A 13,005-nucleotide genomic window follows, 5' to 3' on the forward strand; every position below is an offset into this window, starting at 1 on the left:
CGTGTACCACCATGCCAGCTTCTGTGTTTGATTTTTACTGGGGATGAATGTGGATGTTCTCAGATAGGAAGGTATGCAGAGTGTGCACATATGCCTGTGCATGGCTATACATCCTGTGTCTAGGCAGTGGTTTCAATGACTTGGCTCATAAAGGAGCCAAGGCTCCTTGGAAAAGTGGTTCTTTGAGGCTAGAGGTTGGCAAGAAAAGTGTGGACAGTCTGACCGCACAGAAGTTTCCAGTGGTCAAGACTGGATGATTCAATCATCAAAGTATAGCTTCAGTGGATCAGAACTCAATGCATATGTTTAAATCATTAATTAAACTGAAAAAGTAATAATAATCGAGACCTGTGGAGGGTGCTAATGAATGAGTCATTATTTTGACACCAGTAAACAAAGAGGAGGCATCAAATATTTATTCTCTTTTATCAGTATATGCTGCTTAACTGGTGTTTAATATGAGGAAAGTTTTCTTCTTGGACAAGTGTCCAGCTAGTCAGTGGATAAGACACAGACTCAGGGTCTGGCCAAGCTGCAACCCGAAGTGCATTCTTCACATGTCACGATGCTGAGCAGCAAGGACACTAACGGGACAAAAAGGGATCAAGGACATTGAAGAACTGCGGGAAGTTATCCATCCTCTTCCCACTCTGAAACAGAATCTGACCGGTTCCCAGATCTAATTATAGTTTAAGAGATGTGCAGGGGCGGAGCCCCATCAGACTAAAGTACTGAATGCAATGGGGAAAATCCAAAATGTGGATGGACACCTTGCAGGACAGATGGCCAGTTTCTTAGCAAGTAATTATAAGGAAATGAGGGAGAAAGAAGGAATGGTGGTGAGACCTACAGCTTAAAAGAGTCAGCAAACATTTAAAGTAATTGCAGGAGTAAGAGTCTTATTTTCATGTTTGTTCCAACATATGAAAAAAGCAAACTAGCTGGATGTGTGGCATACACCTTTAATCCCTGCTCTTGCTAAACTCCCTGCTCTTGGGAGGCTGAGGTAGGAGGATCACTGTGAGTTCAAGCCTACAGAGTGAGCTCCAGGTCAGCCTGGGATACAATGAAACCCTGCCTCAAAAAAAAAAACAAAACAATAAAGAAAATGTATGGCATATATATGCCAAATGTATGCCATTAGCTAATTGGAAACTTACATCACTACTGATAAGGTACATAGGTAGTAAGGAATAGTGTTACTTTGCATATAATCTTGATTTTAAAGAAAAGATTTCTAATTTTTGAAGATCCACATCCCTTGACATTTGAGATTTGCTGGGGAGAGGAATAGATGAAACCCTAAGAACTGTTTGTTTTTATCATTGGATGGCCTGTCCAAAGTGGGCCACCACACTTTCCTCTCCACTGGTACTTGTTGACGTGGCTTTTAAACTACACCATGCACGTGCGCATGTGTGCCGTAGAGTCTTAGCAAACAGAATCATTTCCACTGATGAAGAACCTATTTTCTGCCCCTGCTTACAGCTTCTATGAGCGTGCGCGCGCGCGCGCGCGCGCACACACACACACACACACACACACACAAACACACGCATGCACGTGCGTGCGTAATGATCTTGCTAATGTCCTCAAGTTTATACGCTCAGTGAGAACTGGACTCAGGTTTTAATTGTTTTCCCTAGTGAAGAAGAGAATACATTTGGGAGCCATTGAAGAAAAACATGAACTGTGAAATTCTGCTGCAAAGTTTAGCAAACTTTCAGAGGTTGCATTTTGACATACTCAGCTCTTGCCTTTAACAATGACAGAATGCTACAGAGAAACACCGCACTTCCTCTGGTACGGGTCTTTATCTTATCTTGACAGATTATTGCTGGTTAAATTGTAGTGCTGACTTAAAGGCAGGACTCTTCAAGGGAGTCAGAAATTAAGGCTTCACCAAATGGTAATAAAGCTATTAAAAATGCAAACAGCAAACAGCTACACTGCAGGTTCGACAGCTAATCCAAACTGGCGGCTTAAAAAGCAGAGCAATTACACTTTTATTTAAATGCAAGGAATATGAGCAAGAATAGAATGAGGAGCCTTGTTTAAATGCATTCTTTTGAATATTTATTAGAAATAATACATGTAGTTAAGCCACTTATCTGATTTCAGTGAATAAGTAAAATGCAAAAGATCAATTTTCATAATTATAGCAAAGAAGTCTGTCTTTCATAAAAATCTCATTAATAACACCATTATTACTGAAAAAATATCTTGGTATTATTATTGTTATTCTAATTATCAGCAAAATGCTACTGATAATGTTGTCATAAAATTTCCTTTTAGTATCCTATTAAGAGAGATCGACTAAGTAGTGGTTTAAGTTCAATCTAGACCCGAAGTGGCAGCAGAAAGATCTTCTTTGTGTGTTTGGTAAAATACATTCTGGGCATAATTACATAAATCACTATGAGTTTGGCAAACAGGACCTTACGTGGGTATATGTCTGCATGTGCCGTGTAGCCAAGGCACACTTGCGATCGCGCACCTCCACCTTGTGCGTGCGCACGCCACAGGCTCCAGGCTGTGGAAGAAAACTGTGGGCAGTCTCACAAGCCAGACCGTTTGCCAGTCTGACAACAAAATCTTGTTGCTTATTAACTGGGAGAGGAAACTGCTTTTCAAGTTCATGCATCAGTGTGCTTTTGCTTCCATTGATCACTCTGTCATGAATTCTTGCACTTGACTTTCACCCACTTTTGTAGGAAACGGCACACAGAAACTTCTGCCGGAGTCTGGGACCATTGCCTAGCTCCTCAGCCTAGGGTTCCATCCCAGAAACCCCACACAAGCAGGCTGCGGGCCTCGCCTGGTTCCTGACGGTTAGCTAGAAGTGAAACAATGGGGAGCCTGAATCTTGGCAAACATTGCTGCAACAACACAAAATGAAGCAGAAAGCATTTTGTGACTTCTGTTTGCATAATGAGCTCTATTAAGGGTGAAAAAAGGATCCGAGCGAAATTAACTATGCACTTATTGTTGAGACTTTATTCTCTGCTACCACAAAAAAACATGATTCTGCAAACTCAAGTGTCTTTGTTTAAGCAGCGTGTTCATCCCTCCCCCCATCTCCCTGGTACACAGGCTGGGGACAGCCTTGGGCACAGCAGTACCTGTGTGACAGAGTTGCATTCATCTTGTCTGCAGACCCATGAGGAAGCTGGTGAGGGCTTCATGTGCTCACTGCACTTCGAGATGATGCAGATGAACGCTAAGCAAACAAAATGTAAACCACTTAATTTAATACCTGAACATGAGCACATTTAAATATCACTGTGCTGGTGAAAATAAAGGCTGAGGAATACGAAAAGCAGCTAAACGCTGAGATTTGTTTAGTGAATCAAAGCTCAAGCTTTGCTTTGAGTTGGAAGAAATAACAATTCCTGACAATGTACAGAAGCGGAAATAGCCACAAGGAAGTTAAAGCCTTATTTTTAACTTTCCCTACTTGTACAAAAACATAAAGAAATTCTGGGGGCTGGAGAGATGGCTTAGCGGTTAAGTGCTTGCCTGTGAAGCCTAAGGACCCCGGTTCGAGGCTCATTTCCCCAGGACCCACGTTAGCCAGATGCACAAGGAGGCGCACGCATCTGGAGTTTGTTTGCAGAGTCTGGAAGCCCTGGCGTGCTCATTCCCTCTCTATTTGTCTCTTTCTCTCCCTCTTTCTCTGTCACTTTCAAATAAATAAATAAAAAATGAACAAAAAAAAATTAAAAAAAAAAAAAGAAATTCTGGGAGGATGATGTCACCTTGGGCTCCCAGACTCCATTATGGTCACCCAAATGTGGTGGCATGGGAACTTGGGAGAGCACCACCTTCCAGGGGATGTGTGCCCTTCTGGTGCCGTGTTGGCCATGGCAGCAGAGAATATTCCAGAGGGGCAAGTCCCAGCTCAGTTCCCAGGAGCTCCCAGAGCTGGGCCTATCCTCAGGCAGAAGTGACTTCAGTAGGTGAGGAAAGGGACGTCTTGGTCCTTAGAACATCAGCGCCACCAGTGAGACCTTCCACCTCGTCAAGCAGACTCCTGCAGAGCGAGTCTGCAGGCACCTTCTGCATGAGAGGGTCCTGTACGCAGCTGCACTGTGGGCTGAGCACAGCATATGTGGCCACAGCTTCCGCAGCCCACAAGGGACTGCAAGGCAGTCTCCTAGTGCCTCTGAACACTTCTCTTAAGCTTTGCACTCTGGTGGCAGCAGGTCTTTGGGACAGTTTCCAGTTATAGCTACAGGGATGCAGGGGTGTTTGTGCCAAAAGGATGAAATTGGAAGGCTAGTGGTGATTCTGGGGTATCTGTGTGTTCAAGGATTGTTCATCAGGGTGGTGCTATTGGGAGCTGGTGGAACCTTTAAAAAGTAAGGCCTAAAGAGAGATCATTTGAGATGTACCTTCAAAGAGGGTATGGAGCCTCAGCTCCCTTGTATCTCAGCTTTCTGGCCACCATGACGTGAGAAACTTTCTCCCACCACATGGTGCCACGACGATTTTCTGCTTTGCCAGAGGCCACAAATAATGGGACAAACTGACCAATACCTCCAAAACCATGAGCCAAATTACATTTTTTGATTTTTCTCAGGCATTTTGTCACAGCAGTGGAGAACTGACACATTTACTCGCAAAAGCATTTCTTTTTTTGTTTTTGCGTGTGTGTGTGTTGTGCGGTGTGTGTGATATGTGCACGTGTGCTTTCCCAGTAGCACCCCACGTACTCTCCTGCAGCTGGCACCCTTGTCTGTGGTGGCCAGAGCAGACCATCGTGTGCCCTGCTCCATCATCACTCTTCTTATCTCAAGTGGAGTCTCTCACCGATCTGGAGCTTGCCATGTTTTCATGAGCCCCAGGGATGTCATGGTCTCTGCTCCCCTACGGAACTGGGATTGCAGGTACACATGGTCATGGCTAGCTGCTTCTGTGGTTTCTGGAAATTTAAACTTGGGTGGTCTCAGGCCCCATCAGGCCCTCATGCTTGTGCAGGAAGCACATGAAAATGAATTACGAAAAAGTGAAAGTAACCATCGTGCTTGGTTTTGAAAGACCCAGAAACTAAACTGATGCCATGAAGGGATTCAGTAGGCTGCTGCCCTGGCTAGGCCTAAATTTCAGGTTCCTGCTTAAGCAGAAGGCAATCACCCTGACAGGAGAGATATTCACCCAAGGGCCTGAGTCACTCCTAGATGTGCCCAGGACATGCCTTTCTGCCCCAGCCAATCGAAAGCATACAAATGTTATGGCTACTTGCTTAGCCAGTCGCAATGGAGATTACCTCATCTGCCTAGAGATCCTCCTAGCTCCTGCCCCCAACTTTGCCCGCCCAAATCCCAAACCAATCAGAAGAGTACAAGTGCAGTTACTGTTTAAAGCAACCAATCATGTACCCATCCCCTACTTCTTTGCTCAAATCCTTATATAAACCCTACCCTCCTGCTACTCGGGGCTCTTGTATTGATCCACTGTGTTGGTGAAGTCAAGAGACCGAGCTTAAGCCTGAAATAAAGCTCCTTGTCCTTGCATATGTGTATGGTTCTCCTTGGTGGTCACTGGGAGTGCCGAGAACTGGGCGTAATAGTTTTCTTTATTATGAGACTGCGCTCATCATTGCCTTGTCAAGTTGCTGTAGAAGTCTGAAATTCTCAATGTCCACTCCTGCCTGTTTCCTCACACAGGGCCTCTGTAGGCCATGGAGCTGGGCAGTCTTGGACCAGCTTTGAGTTTGGGGGAGACTGAATTACAATCTGCCCAGAGCTGGACTGACAGTGTGATGTATGCTCAGATGTTAAGGAGAGGAAGGTATTCATTTTCAATGGTTCCCTTGGCCTGGCCTGCTGTGTGTGGAGCACTGTGACTGTGGTCATTTTAGGTCATGAAGCCAAGGCCTGCTGACCTCTGACAGCATCATTCTTCCTGCACTGAGACATTTACAATAAAGGGGGAAAATGGTTATGAACTTTCAACTAGGTAAGTGCTCCTTCAGGGGAAACACAGTCAAGAACACAAAATGGGATGAAAACCCAAGCTCACTAAACTTGACCGTGGTCAGAAAGTGGACATTCAGCTCCACTAAGTGCAGCTGTCTTGAGATTAAGCCACCATTCCATCTGTCCCCGAGGATGTGTGTCCACATTACAGTTAGAAAAACTAATGGCATGGGAGGTACAATTTTGAGACAATTCCTCACTAGAACTAGGCTGACCTGAAACTCACTATGGAGTCTAGCAATCCTCCTGCCTCAGCCTCCCAGAGAACTGGGGGTTACAGATAGGAGCCACAACACCCATGACCAGTGACACTTAAACAAGATTTGATGACAGAGGCCTTGGGAAGCTCTTCTTTCACTCATAAGCAGGTTTTGTTTTCTTTCTTCTGTGTTTGTCCACAGAAACATGTCCGAGTCTCCCAGCTCTTAGGCAGCATTCCCAACCAGGCCCTTCCCTCCTTCTCCCCACCTCCCCTCCCTTCCTCTTTTCTCCTCCCTCTCTCTTGTCTCCCTCTTCCTCTCCCTGACTCTCTCTCTTTCTCTTCCTTCCTTCCCCATTGAGCTGAGGTTTGGCGTCTGTGCTTAGTGGGTTCCTGGACCTCAGCCTCGCCCTTTTCTCTTCTGTGTGTTCATTGGCCCAGCCACGTGCATGCGCAATAGACTTACCTGCCAGGGAAGCGTACGCTGAGGAGAGAGCCTCGTCCATGGCTGTGGGAGGAATGCTGCTCTATCGGTTACTGAACAACCGAAAGACCACTCTGCGTGTCCATGGCAACAGGAAGTTCAACATTAACTTTTCAGGGTCTAAAGGAGGTAATTGCTTTCTTCTTCACATTTGTATAGTTCATAATAGCAGTAAGACTGCCCGTACCCCCAGGTCAGACAACTCCTGGTGACTAATGACCAGCTGGTCATTTTCATTTACTTTTTTTTTCTTCCTTATGGGCCTTTAATTTCACTCCAGGATTTTAAACTCTTCTTGTCACTTGCTAACTGCTAGAAAACATCCTCCTTGTGGGTTATGACTGGCCCATCCTCTAGGTTTTAAGACAAAGAAAAACCCTCCAGAGCCTGGCTATGTGGCCTGGGGAGTCTGTCCCAGGCTTGCCCCAGAGCTTATGCAGACAGTTTTGTGCCTTGGAGAGCTGGCTGAGGGACCTTTGTGAGACAGCGGGTGATGTAATGGACAATGACAGAGGAATATGTCTCATCAAATGCACAACACTAGGACATTGCAATGAAGTCCAGCTCTCTGTGTTTCACAAACGAGACCAGTAATGCCTTCCGGAAACTTCCTCCACCCCTCTGTGCATGCACATGGGAACTTCAGCTTCTCTTGGAGTAGTGGAAATATATCCTCATCACCGTCAGGCTGTGTGCCAAATGTGTAGTCACAGTGATGGGCTCACAGTCTTCCCTTCATCCAGAAGGCTGTGTGCCTCCCTAGGCATTGCATGTCTTTGCTGGTCTTGCATGTGGTGTACTTGCATGAGACCTCTGCGGGCAGTGAATCCTGCTGGGGAGCCTTCAGCATCATATCTGTATGGGCACCACAACTCTGAGACTGTCCAGATGTTCTCCTCATCACGCTATCAACCATGGTAGCATGTGCTGCTCCTCCTGGACCTGTCGCACGGGATGCTCAGCCCTGTGTGCTTGAGGCCACTGAGGTCACTCATTTTGTAGCTGAGGACAAGCGCCCGGAGGCTGGAGGAGATGGCAGTCAGTGCCGAGCAGACTTGGGGAAGATGTGCAGCCTCTGGTCTGTGTAAACGGAATTCGGTGGGGCTGGTGGTTCAGTGACCCATAGACCTCAGGGCCCTGGCTGTGGTTTTTGAGATCCAAGCTTTCCTCCATGTTATAATTTGAATGTGAAGTGACCGTCGCGACCCCCTCTCCACCCCCAGGCTCATATGTTGAATACTTGGTCTCCAGCTGGTGTCACTCTTCTGGAAGGTGGTGGAAACTTCTGCAGGAATGGAATAGTGGGAGGAAATGGGTCACTGGGTGTGGGGGGCACTTGAAAAGTTAGACCTGCCCCAGGTTCCTTCTTCTCTCGTTGCCTCCTGCCTGCCACTGTGTGGGCCACGTGCTCCTGTCACCATGCTGTTCTGCCTCACACAGGCCAACACGGGAGCAACAGAGCCAAAGACCGAGTAATAGCTGTTCTCTTCCGATGCTTAGGTACTTTGTCTCAGAAGTGAAAGATGATGAATGTGCTAAACGACAGAGGTCTCTGAGCCAGGTGAAGGAGGGAGCGCGATGTGTGGGCTAACTGTGGGCCATTGAGGAACTCGCATGTCCTTTTTATTGTTAATTCTCAGAGGCTATCAACTCTGTGCATAGCATCCCTTTTTGAGAACCCAAGAAGGCGAGTGGCATCCGCCCAGATGATAAAGCCAGGCCACAGTTGAGTCCAGCTCTACACTTGGTCCTCATGGGCTGTGACAGAAGTATACACAGCAAAAGGTACAGATGTGGCACCTTCCTGATTGAACCATGTGCATGGTGAGCTATAGATGTGAATGTGTCTAATCACTCTTCATAGGGTGCAAATGACAGACCAAGGAAATGATTCTGCCCAAGGCTACCCTGGTAAATCTTTGAGTTTAATTGGGGTCACTTATGGGGGAACCAATGAGTTAACTTGGAGTTACTCACAGGAGCATGTGTGAGGGTTACATGCATGGGTGAAGGGTTACATACAGAAGCAAGTTACATGTGGTTACACCCCTATAGCAAGGGCAGTGCAATGGCTACTGCAGCAAGGAGATATCTATTCCATACCACATGGGGCAGGATGCCCCCCTTGGATGCTTCACGCTCACACAGTTTAGCTTCCCTTGCTGTCTCATCTTCCTCCACAGCAGAGACCATGTAAGTTCTCCTCCCAAATTCATCTTTAGTTCTGTTGAATCCTTGTTTGGGCAACAATGTCACATGGACTTTTCCTGAGAGAAAATGAACAAACATATTGTTGCATCTTACTCTCATTGCTGGTAGAAATCACCCAACCAAGAGCAGCTTGTGGGAAAAAAAAAGAGGTATATTTTGGCTTATAGGCTCCATGATGGCAGGGAAAACAAGGGCATGAACAAAGAATGGACATCACCCCCTGAGCCACATAAGGTGGACAACAGCAACAGGAGAGTGGAGAGTGTGCCAAACACTGGCATGGGGAAACTGGCTATAACACCCATAAGTCCGCCCCCAACAATACACTGCCTCCTGGAGGTGTTAATTCCCAAATCTCCATCACCTGGGAACCTAGTATTCAGAACACCTGAGTTTATGGGGGACACCTGAATCAAACCACCACACATATCCATCTGACAGAGCTGCAAAAGCAGATCAAAGAAACTGTCTGCTCATGTCTAGCAGGGTGAATCAATGAGTTAAATTGGAGTTACTTAGAGGAGCATGTGTAAAGGTTACATACAGATAGAAGCATGAGCAATTTACAGGCAACTATACTGTTGAAGCAAATGCCTCCTCTCCTCTCCTTTCCTCTCCTCTGCTCTCCTCTCCTTTCTTCCCCTCTTCTCTTTTCCTTTCTCGTCTCTTCTCTTCTTTCTCTCTCCTGGCAACTATAAACTGCTTATATAGTCTCGTGGAGGAACATGACCTCATGAGTCCATCCCTCTCTGTGACAGAATGTTAATGGGCCCAATCTTGTGAAGGTCACCTGTTAATCACAACTGCTGAGAGTTCAAGAGGGCAGTGGCCATGCCTGGAGGATGGTATTCCACAGCACCCTCATCCTAGTGATGACACTCATCCTAGGAGTGTGTGCAGAGCAGCCATGAAGTTCATATGTCTGTGGTCCTGAGCCTGCAGGAGCCACAGGCCCAGAGCTGGGCCCCACCCTGCATGTCTGGAGTTGCTGTGGTGAGCAGTTGTGTTTTCATGACATAGCAGATTTCATGGGTGAAAAGAAAAGGAAAAAAGAAACTGGCTCTACAGAAGCCCAAGAGTTTGGGACAGTTATACCCTAGTGTTGAGTGGGCAGCCTTCCAAGGCCCCGTCTAGGGTTTGACAACCCACATGTGAAGGGAGCCAAGAGACTTCAGGCAAGGTGCCCTGTTGTAATTGATGTTTTCAGAAGTCATCTTTGAGGCTCTGTAGGGGAATAGGCAGGGAAAAGGGGAGAACATAAACTGAAGACACTGTGGTGTTGAGGGGACAGCCTGGGAACTAGGGTAATAGCACAAGTAGATTTGGACATATTTGGGATGTGGGATACGAAACTTGGATGGCTCAAGAAGGACTCCAGGTTCTGACCTCAGGTTGAAGGATGGGCATACTGATGCCCAGGAGGGTGAGGCTCAACCTGGTTGGACACCATGCTGTGCCTTGAGACACCAGCTCCCAAAGTAGTGGCTGTGATGTACCCAGCAGCACAGGAGCACAGACACATTTCAGTACTGGGTGGCTGGGCAGCTTTGGTTCATTATCTCAAGCGCTGAGCATCACTTCCATACAGGCACAGTGGTTCGAATCTTATTTGCTGGAGTGCCCAAGAGCAATTGGCCTTTAGTGTCAACCGAGTTCCAGTGCAGATTCAGGAAGTGCAAATTGAAGACATAACCATCAGACCTGGGGCCACCCCAGCTGGATAGAAGATAGAAGCTACAGCTAGAATATTCCTGACCTCTCCTTCCCGACAGGGGATCCTTCACAACCAGCAACATCCAGACCCGCTAGTCAATGCCACTGTCTAGGAGGCAGTAGTGCTTTGAATGTAAAACGTCCGCCATAGCCTCATGTGTCTGTGACTAAGCCTCATTATTAATTCCCAGCTGTGGAGCCACTGGGAGATGGAGCCTTGCTGGAGGCGGTATATTGCTGAAGGTGAGCCTTGGCATGTTATAGTTCAGCCCTGCCTAGTGCTTTTGAGATTTTCCTACTTCCTTCATGCTAATATGCAGATGTGATGTCAGCTGTCTGATCTTGACATACTTTCTCCACAATGACATAAATGTGCGCCTGAAACTGTAAGCTGAAATTAGCCCTTTCCTTCTGCAAGCTGCTTCTGCTTGGGTATTGTATCCCAGCTACAGAGGCTGTGGAGCCTTTAGGAGGTGGGCTGTGGCTGGCGAAGCAGGTCCTGAGAGGAGGGCCTTTAACTATTGCCTGCTGCTGGGCCTAGCCATTCTGTGTTTCCTGGTCTACCATGATGGGAGGAGTCTCTGCCACACACTTCCACTGCCATAAATGCCACCATATCTTCTCTGCTGTGATGGTCTGGACTACTCTGAAATTATGAGCTAAAAATCAGCCTTCCCTTAAGTGATTTCTGTCAGGTATTTTGGTCAATGATGGCAAAATACTGAATGCAAAATCATTTGTATCATCTCATGTTGTATTTTCTTTTGCTTCTAAATGTCTATGTTGCAGTCAGGTTCATATTGCTGGTAGAAATCACCTGACCAAGAACAACTTGTGGGAAAAAGGTTTATTTTAAGCTCGATGGGGAGGCTCCACAATGGCAGGGAAAATGATGGCATGAGCAGAGGGTGGACATCACCCCCTAGCCAACATAAGGTGGACAATAGCGACTGGAGAGTGTGCCAAACATTGGCATGGGGAAACTGTCTATAATACCCATAAGCCCACCCCCAACAATACACTGCCTCTAGAAGGCGTTAATTCTCAAATCTCCATCAGCTGGGAACCTAGCATGCAGACCACCTAAGTTTATTGGGGACACCTGGATCAAACCACCACAGTCTATATGTGTCATCCTTAAGTATATTGACTTTGTTGAATGTAGGTCACTTGGACTTAGCCCTCCTGTCTAATGGAAGCTTTATTATGCCTTTGACCACATTTCTACCCACACCCCAGCCCCTGGAAACCAGCATTCTATATCCTGCTTCTGTGAGTTCATAGTTTTGGAATGTACCTGTAGGAGAGATCATGAAATGTTTCTCTGTCTGCACCTAGTATATTCCATTTAGCATCGTGCCCTCCAGGCTCCACCATGTTGCTATAAGTGAAGCATTCCCTTCCTTTGAAAGGCTAACACTCCGTTGGGTACATGTACCACCTTAGATCTGCGCACTTGTCAGCTGTGAACGGTTAGGTGAACCACATCTTGGATATCACGAGTGAATAATCCTGAAATGAGCACAAGCCTGCAGGTGGGTCTTCCACGCGTGAATTTCCAGTCCTTCAGATGCACACCTTGATGTGAGCTCACTGATCCAGTAGTTTGTTTTGAATTCCTCCAAGGACTGCCTGCGTGTGTGCATGGTGGTTTCCATGCAGCCGCACTGTTCACGCTCCTCCAGGCACAGGCGGGAATCCCCTGGCCCCGCACCCCCTGCCCTGGCTTCTTGAGCTTCCCACTCTCTGGGATCTGTTTACTTTCTGAGGGTGTGTTTTTAGAGCTTTTGAAAGATGCTATTTCATTTAACTCAAAAGTTGGAGAAGCAGACTGGAAGACTCTGAGTCAGGCAGTGGTGTCAGAGCAAAGGGAATAGATTTGGAAGCAAGGCAAGAGGCAGGTGAGGAGTGAGGAGGGCTCAGAACAGCGCAGGGCCGAAGGGAAGGTGAGCCCGACTGGATGGGGCCGAGTTTCTGTCTCTGTTTCAGCTGGTGCCCCCGGGCCGCTTAGCACAGTAATTAATTACAGCAATGTATCCCCAGGGGCAAGAAAAGGATTTGCCATTAGGGCTGCTGGAAAGAACTAAGGGTAAGAAAGCTCCTAACTGTTGGAAGAGCTCCCACTCCAGGTCCTGTTGAGGAAGACAAAACTGGGGCATCAGGCCTCTTCTCCAGGGCTCGGCCTGGGATCCCGCAGCTAGTCAGGAATCCTGCTTCCTCATCACCACAGTGCTTTGCCAACACACACAGCACCCTTGATGTCAGACCTCCTAATTGTGTCTCCGGGACACAAGGCCACCAAGGCTTGAGGCCTTGCCTGCAAGGGGAACTTTGTTGTCAAAGAGCCATCTCTGAAGTGCTTAGGATGGGATTTCAAGCGAATGCATATGCAAATTGCACAACACTGAGTGTTTCTT

The 13,005-nt window shown here is 47.0% G+C and overlaps 1 long non-coding RNA gene across 1 annotated transcript; it reads right to left on the reverse strand.

Moving 5' to 3' along the window:
* Nucleotides 1–2,371: 2,371 nt before the first annotated feature.
* On the reverse strand, nucleotides 2,372–7,056 carry LOC123459242. The gene is made up of 3 exons (XR_006636134.1): nucleotides 6,647–7,056; nucleotides 3,123–3,220; nucleotides 2,372–2,836 (listed from the first exon to the last, which is right to left on the reverse strand). It is a non-coding gene; the product is annotated as an uncharacterized LOC123459242 (long non-coding RNA).
* Between the last annotated feature and the right edge of the window lie 5,949 nt (nucleotides 7,057–13,005).

This window comes from Jaculus jaculus, chromosome 3, assembly GCF_020740685.1.
Source record: "Jaculus jaculus isolate mJacJac1 chromosome 3, mJacJac1.mat.Y.cur, whole genome shotgun sequence".
Taxonomy (NCBI): Eukaryota; Metazoa; Chordata; class Mammalia; order Rodentia; family Dipodidae; genus Jaculus; species Jaculus jaculus.